Genomic DNA, 9,000 nt, shown 5'->3' with positions numbered 1-9,000 from the left:
CATGGCCTGCAGATTAGATGACTCCACTAGAGGAGGCAAGAGACAGTGCAACAGAAGAAGAAGAGTTGGACACTTTGCACCATGGCGAAGGCAATGTAAAAGACAAGGAGAAGGAAGCAGAGGAAGAGGAAGAACATGAGGAGGAACCTCAAGGAGGCAAGGATAAGATGAAGCAAATAGAGAAATCTGTTGCAGAGAAAAGGAAGAGCCAAGGTGAAGCTTCCACCAAGGCCAAAAAGAAGTATAAGGTAGATAAGTCAAAGGATGTCACACCAATGGTTTTTGTTGAGGGTGAATTAGACCAAAATGGAGACAAGGTTTAGGAGATCACAGCAGAATCTTGGAACAGGTGGAAGATCGCTATGGCGAGCTTATCATGGGTGTGAAGGAAAGGATCACAGAGTTGAAGGTTTTGGCATTATCAGGAAGGTTGATCGTGCATACCCTTGCAGTGAGGCTAACACAGATACTTGCAGGGGCTCTACAATTCGAGTCAATAGACATTTAGCAGCAGTCCAAGGAGTGGACACACATAAATATGAACATCACAGCAGTGTCGATGCCAAGGTTACATAAGATGCATGAAGAGATTGCAGAGGAATTAAAGCTAAGGGAAGAGCACACATCGCAGCTCAACATACAAGTGGAAAAGGAGTAGGATGCGCTGTCATAGAAGCTCAACCAAACAGTACAAGAGAGAGATTAGATAGCAAAAGAATATGAGCAGTTGAAAGATGCAGTAGAAACAATGTGTGAGGGAATTTCGTACATGGAGGTCCATGAAGAGGAATTGGCAAAAGAAAAGGCCCCAAAGATCGGCCTTGAAATCAAGGAGCAGAAAGACAAAGTTTTCGTAGTACAATTTGAATACAAAGTCAAAATCAGTGAGTTGCAATTGAAGTTGCAACCAACTATGTCGCAGGATGTAAGAGACCAGAGGGAGGTTGACCTAAAGTTAGTCATGGTTAGCATCTCCAGAGAATTGGCGAACTACATCAAACTACTAGATGAGAGTATGCAGATTTGGACTTCACTATAGGAAGATCAAAATGTTCAGAAACAACAGCAGGAGACGCAGCAAAAGCAGCAGAAGTTAGAGGAAAGTCGAGCAATTACAAAGACATTGCCTATATCACAGAATCTCGCAAAGATTAGTGAAGCAAAGTTGTTGCATAAGAGGATTGAAGAGATGAAGAGAGAAGAGAAGACATTGATAAAAATAACTTAGCCTTGGTAGGATGAGGCTCTTCAACTCTCATAGACAGTAGATGAGAAGCTCCAGAAGCTTCGACAGAAGGAGGTAGCATTGTTATAGAAGGTTGCAGAGCATGTAATAGAAGCACTGTTGGAGGAATCACGCAGGGAGGATAAACAGATGACAGAAGTGTTTCCAATAGTTCAACCGGGCCTATAATAGCATTGCAAAAAAGATCAGAGGCACAGAAGCTAAGTGACTCGTGACGAGTCACAGGTGAGTGTTGGGGGCTTGTTCGATGCAGCCCAACTTGGGCAGATTTTGGGCAAGAAACTTGAGTTTTGTGGAGCACGTAGTAGAAAAGATATCACGGAGTATGAAGTGGACCGTGCAGTAGAGTAGCGAAGCACAACGAGGATCGCACAGCAAACTCACTGCGCAATATGGGGGCTTCACAACGAAGCCCCTCCCTTTATGTAAAAAGAATACAATATTGTAAAAGTTTATGGTTTTGGACCATAGTCCCTTGTATTTTGGAAACCATGGTATTTGGTCCATGGTAATGTAGCAATGTAATCCCTCATGTAATAATATATATAGGGATGAATAATAAATGAGGAAGGCATCTAAGTATTTATTGAAATATATTTATGGTTGTATTTTTTTGATATGTACTTTTGAGAAAGGCGAGGCTCCGCAACTGTGGCGTGGAGACCTAGCTCTGCAGCAGAGTGTGCAGACAATCTGCAGCTTAGTGTGTAGACACCCTTCAACTGTGTGCGTAGGGAAGAACTATTTGTTGTACAAATTTTATATTATAAGAAACAGTTCTTGCTAGCGTAGTCCTACATTGGGATGAAACACGTAAAATATGTGTCTCGTGTGTTAATTTGCTTATTATCTGCACTTTATTTCAGTACTGTGAATCTTTATGGATGTTTATGTTATGTTTAAGTGATGAATGTAATTCTACGAAGTAATTGATGTATGCAAAGCAATTTATAAGTGTTAAAACATAAAGAAACTACAAAATTTCCACATCGCAGCATCCCTCGGGCTACAAAAATCGGGTTATGTAACCTCCAATAATCACTTCGGGTGAGACTTGGATCTTCTTGCAGGTCTTTGCTGAGAAGGCCAGTGGTTGAGGGTTTTGTTGGTGCACAGTAAACTTTGAACCTGGGTTAGCCCAACCTAAATCAACACCTCATGGAAGGTCGTCAGTGTCAGTGAGGAAGTTCTTGCAAGGGCTCAAGCAATTTGATTCACAACTCCTTATACCCCGACCTCGTTGGGTACATGCACAAAAAAAATAGAGAAAGGGCATATCGCTATGATACCACTGATCCTTTTTTAAGAAGGGAATGAAATGAAAAACAAATTTAAAATCAAAATACAGGGATACATTGAAATTTAACTTCAATTAATAAATAGAAATGCTGAAATATTTACATGTAAAATGAAAGCAAACTAGCTCGAATAGTGGTAGCTTATCTTTGAGAAGAGATGTAATGGTTATGCACCTTCTGAACTGTGTTACAATGAGGCTCGAAGGTATTTTTATCATGAATAAATAATGAGAAATCCTAAACATTCAAAACCATAACCCTAGGAGATGAAGCACAAAAGGTTTATGGGCCCCAATGGGGTAAGATGGAACGTCAAATTTCGGGGGTCATAACTTTGGCATATGGTCGTTGTTTGGCATGCACAATAGCCTATTAGAAAGGTCTATCTGTGAAGAACAACATTCAACTACAAAATGTGGTTCAGACTCTCACATTGGATCATTTCCCCAATAAATGAAATTTAGGGCATCAAAACAACTCTAGAAGTTCACACCCTGAAACTGCCAAAATAGGAAAATTATGTAGTGAGCCAGTGGAATGGGTGGGTGGCCACCAATATGCACCTAGATCAGTCCTCCCCATTAGGAAGAAATAGTCTGTATTGTGTTGCGTCTTTGCATGAGATGAGAAACTTATATTGAACTTGGTCCCTAGTGAGCCACTTACCTTGGTGTAGAGAAGGCCTGCTTTGACAACCTAATACAATTGGATTCTTTGTTAGTGTGTGTTCTTAATCTGTGTTTCCATGATCTAATCAATAATGGTTTGTTCAATGCAATTTGGGTTGAGCTCGTTAGTGTTATTTGTTCAACAATTTTTTATGTGTCCAATAATGGTGGAAAATAGGGCCAAGGCGGTCCATGTAGAAATTGTATGGAAATTGCAACTACTCAAGATTTCAAACTAAAAACAAGAGACACAATTCTGCTCTACTAATTTTCAGAATAGAAATCACAATTTAGAACAACATGCATATACACGCAACAAGAAAAATCACAAGTACACAGTGATTTCTAGGGGAACCCAACTGGGAAAAAGCCCTCAAGCCTATTTGCATTAACCAGTTGAATAGAGAAACTATTACATTTTCTTGCTCCAGCTCTAAGCACAACCTGCAAATAATTGTTCTCTCTATTGAATGAGAAAATTTGGCCAACACTTAGCTACTTTTTGCTCATCTAGCCTCTTATTTCCTTGTGCAATCCTTGAGGAAATTAGCTCCTAAAAGATAGGAATTTCCTCCAATTTGCTTGCACAATTCCCAAGGATGGATCTCCTCACTACATGCAATAATTGTACACTCAAACTTGTATACAACTCATGTTACAATGACCTTATCTCTTCCACTTCAGCTGAGAAATTTTAATTCCATGCATGCATTAGATATTTTGGGCTGATTGATCAATTAACTAACATATCTCTAAGTTAAATTGTTGTCCCGCTACAAAACTGACCTTCAACTAACTCTATCCATAGTTTGAGGTCAGTTAACTAAATACAACTGAAAAAATAACTAAACTAGATTTCTAAAATTTAACAATCACACACGCATGAATGAAATCCAAGCCTACTAACCTGAATTTACTAAGCTAATTGAGTGAAAAAAATCCATGCCACACTAGTTAAGTACCTCCAAGTTGTCCTGCTGATGTGGAAATTCAATGTACTCAATTTGACTATATTGAGCCTTTCTTGCTACATTTTTTAACACTCACTCTTAGAAAAAAGGGATTTTTCACCACCGCTATCATGCACCTATTGAATTTGAATTTACCTCTTGACAATGCCTTTGTCAAGATGTCAACATATCGCTCCTCAATTGGAATGTATTGCAACAACATAATTCTCCTCTACACACAGTCCCATAAATGATGATACCAGATATCAATGTTCTTGGAAATATCGGATTCTCAGAGAGTTTAATGCAACTTTGATTATCACAATATATCACTGTCTAATCCATCTCTTGACTGAAAAGACCCACAAGTATTTTCCTCATCCATATGGCCTCACATTCTTCTTGACTTGCAGCCATGTATTCAACCTCTGCTGAGCTTAGCACCACAAACCTCTACTTCCTACTGTACCAAGAAATAGTTATGGACCCAACACTGAAGATAGCACCTGAATCACTTTTCTTGTCTGATGGAATCCTTGCCAATCTACATTGGTGAAGCCTTGGAGCTTCACTCCCTCTGTCCTCTTTTACCATAATCCATACTTTGTAGTGCCTTTGAGGTACCATAACACATGCTTTGTTGCCTTCCAATACAACTTGGCAGACCTCACCATAGCTTGACTCAGCTAGTTTACTGTATAGCGGGTTTTGTGTTCACAAGATACATCAAAGACCCCACAAGTTGCCTATAAATGGTATCATCAATATCTTCACCTGAAGTGGCATTCCCTTCCTCCAATTTGTAGCTAGAGGTGTGTCCATGGGCTTACAATTCTCTATGTGAAATATCTGAAGTATTTGGCATACTTCCCCTGAGACACAAACAATTCACCATCACCTTGTCATACTTACATCTCGAAGAAGTAATGCATTAAGCCCATGTCTTTCATCTCAAATTACCTTACAAGATCCTCTTTGTAAGAGTTGATCAGTTGCTCATCACCTGTCAATATTAAATCATCAACATACAAAACAAGAATAAGAAACTTACCATCTACCACAATGTGATAGAGGTTCGCATATGCTTCACTTTTGGTGAATCCCAATCCACTGAGATAACTGTCGATTCGAGTGTACCATGCTCGAGCGCCTGTTTGAGATCATACAATGCTCTCCTGAGTCCGCACACATGTAACTCTCGATCATATGTCTCAAATCCTTCTTGATGCTCTATGTAAATTTCCACCTCAACAACACCGTTGAGAAAGGTGGTCTTCACATCCATCTAGTGGATTTTCCACTCCATTTGTGTGACCAATGCTAGAGTGGATCTAATTGAGGAATATCTTGCAACTGGTGAAAAAAAAATTCATAGTCCAATCCATCTACTTGGAAAAATACTTTGGCCACAATATGGCCTTATACTTCTCGATTCTCCCATCAGCTGCATGCTTCACTTTATAGATCCATTTGGAACCAACCATTGATTTCCCTTATGGTCTCGGCACCACCTCCCATACACTGTTCTTCATGATGTATTTGTATTCTTCCACCATGACATCAACCCAAACAGGTTGAGGAATTGCTTCCTCAAATGAAGAAGGTGTTGTCTCAATGAGCTCTGTCATGAGAGCCATGTTAACCAATGTACCTCTCAAGTGGCCTCCTCTGCCTGTGTACTAATGTAAGGGCTCCCACATTCTCCCTAACATCCTACAACAATCTATCATCTTCTCTGGTTCTCTTTCTCCCCTCTCTGGAAGATTCTAGTTGAGTGGGTGCCACCACTTTGCCTGTTGTCTTCTCAGCTTCATGTGGTTGCTCCACAAATTCTTGAACCTCATCTTGAGGCTCCTTCTTTGGAGCTAGAAGCTCCTTCTCCAGTGGGATACTCAATTCTCATTCCAGAGAGACTCTCATAGCTTTCTCCTCATCGAACTTGACATGTCTCCTCACAACTGTCATCCTTAGTGAAGGTAAATACACCTAATATTTGTGTGGAGTTTTGGTGTATCCTAAAAAGAACTACCAACTCTATTGTAGGCTCGAGTTTCTTCCTTAAATACTTGGAGACATGACAATAAACTGAAGCTCCCAAAATTCTGAAATGAGACACATCAAGCTTTCTCCTAGAGAAAGCTTCCTCCGATGTGATCATACCAATTATCATATGGGGACTCTAGTTCTACAACTAGACTATGGTGTTGCATGCTTCCACCCATAGATTTCATGGTAGCCCCTAATCATGCAACATGGCCCTTGCTGCTCCAACTATGCTTTTGTTCTTCCTTTTAGCTACCCCATTTTGTTGTGGGTTATGGGGTGCTATCAATTCTCTTTGAATACCTTCCTTGGCACAGAAACCTTGAAGGCATGCAAAAAAATTCACCTCCATCGTCACTCCTAAGAGCCTTCACCTTCTTCCTAGTCTCCTTCTCAACCAATGCCTTGAATTCAACAAATTTTGAGAAAAATTCATCATTATTCCGCATGAAGAAGATCCAACATTTTCTAGAAAAATCGTCAATAAAAATAACATAGAATTTATGTTTTGTTGTGGAGGCTATAGAAAAGGATCCACAAATATCATAGTGGACTTGCTCCAAGATTTCATATGCTCTGCTTTCTCAGTCATAGAAAGAGGATTTGACATATTTCCCCAATGTGCAACCCTTGCAGACAACATGTTGGTCAAGGGAGACTGATGGTACTTTGTTGCATGAATTTGAAGGAACCATGGTGTAGATGACCCAATCTCATGTGCCAGAGTTCTCTAACATCTTGACTCTACACTTTTTCAACCTTACTCCTCAATGCAGTGAAATCTCCCACCTCAAGTTTGTATAGGTTCTTCACTTGAACCCCGAACTAGGTCACTTTCCCAATAATTATGTGATTAAAAAAGGTTGTCCATTTATAGAAAATAACACCATACCCTATAGAGGGAAAATACTTCTATAGAGATCAAGTTCTTCTTCAGCCCAGGTATAAACATAACATCTTTGAGACGAAGAGGATATACTTTGATCTGAATGGAAAATGGCATCAACCCATGGTATTCATCCACCTATGTTACTCATCCACCCATGTAATTTACCCATGGTATTGTAAGTGGCATCCACCCCTGGTATTGTGACATCCACCCATGGTATTCATTGACCCATGGTATTGTGACATCCACCCATGGTATTCATTCACCCATGGAATTGACTTGTGGTATTGTAACTGAAAAATACTATAACTAACAAGTCGCATTTTGTAAAAGAACAGATTGTCCACCACAATGTAGTCCTTACAGTTATTATCTATTTTAATAAAAAAATTCTTTGTGGTTTTGTTTATTGGGAACTCTACTCTTTTTCTTCTGGCAATTTTTCAGATCTTGGAGGACTCCCTCGCCCCCCCCCAAGATCAGTTTCAATGTTTTAGATCTTGGGGGCCTCCCCCAAAGATCCGAATCAGTGGTATCAGAGCAGGTTATGATTCCATGTGAATGAGGGTTTGATGCATATTTTAGTTTCAAATTTTGCATCAATATTCAACAAACTTTAGGCACACGTTGTGACCTCCACAGAGAACTTTCTTGGGCCAAGCAGGAAGAATTTTTTTTTTTCATTTTTTTGCAGGAATTGTTTTTTGGGTGGCAAGTTTACAAATCAGATATAAAACATTTGGTGCAATATTTACAAAAAACAAATAACATATCTGGATTCCTTGCGAAAAAATACCAAAATTCAAAAAAAAAATCGGCGGAATCAAAGTCTCAATGAGGGAGATATCGCTTATTTAAAATCAGTTATGTTGTAGAATTTGTTTTTGACGACAACTGGTGGATGGCGACTCTCCTATCATTTTTTGAAGTTTTTGTGCAGAATTTTGGAAAAATTATTGTAAATCTGATCTCCTCTTCAAAAATCACCCAATTTCAAAAAAAAATGGGTCGAATCATAGTTCGGATGTGGGAGATATCGTTGATTTAAAATCAACTAATTTTTCAAAATTTTTGTGACGGTGGAAAAATTGCAGCGTGAATCTAAGATTCTAGAGTGTCGAGATAAGGATTTCCAACACATGGGAAGATGAAAAATGGTCCTTCTGCTTCCAAAAATAGGTTATAATAAATATTCTGAGTTATATTGGCCGAGTTATGTCCATTTTAATTCTAGATCAGCATTCGGAGCGGGTACCCGTTAGAAACGTGCCCTCCCACCCCACTTTAGTAAGCACCTGCTTCACATTCATCAGTTTCAACATAGCAGCATTCAGCTTGGGTTATTTGGAGACGTGCCCTCCCACCCCAGGCTATGTAGGCAATTGCTGCTTCATCAACAACCAACATCACGGTTATGGGTCAACTGCACAAAATCCTTGTCATCGAAGTCCATTTGCTAGGCTGCACATTGTTAGTATCACAGTTGGTCACAAGCATTACAGGGTATCTCTATCCTTGGATCTTCATTTTTCATGGTTATGGGTCATCCACAAACCCACACTTCATCGAAGTCCATTTGCTAGGTCGCACACTATCAGTATCACAGTTGGTCACAAGCATTACAAGGTATCTCTATCCTCAAATCTTCGTTCATCATGGTTATGGGTCATCCACAAACCCACACTTCATCGAAGTCCATTTGTTAGGCCGCACACTATCAGTATCACAGTTGTTCACAAGCATTACAGGATATCTCTATCTTCGGATCTTCATTCATCATGGTTATGGGTTAACCACATAAAACCCTTCTCTTTAGTGGCTCTTCATATTCAACAAAGGCTTCGCAGGAGGGAACTTCACGCAATGGGGACCATTGCTTCTTAAGGAGGGAGGAATGATCCGAATG

This window comes from Pinus tabuliformis, chromosome 1_1, assembly GCF_031772625.1.
Source record: "Pinus tabuliformis cultivar Carrire ecotype Pingquan chromosome 1_1, CPIR1, whole genome shotgun sequence".
Taxonomy (NCBI): domain Eukaryota; kingdom Viridiplantae; phylum Streptophyta; class Pinopsida; order Pinales; family Pinaceae; genus Pinus; species Pinus tabuliformis.
The sequence above is the reverse complement of the archived record's forward strand: the minus strand, read 5'-3'. Positions refer to the sequence as shown.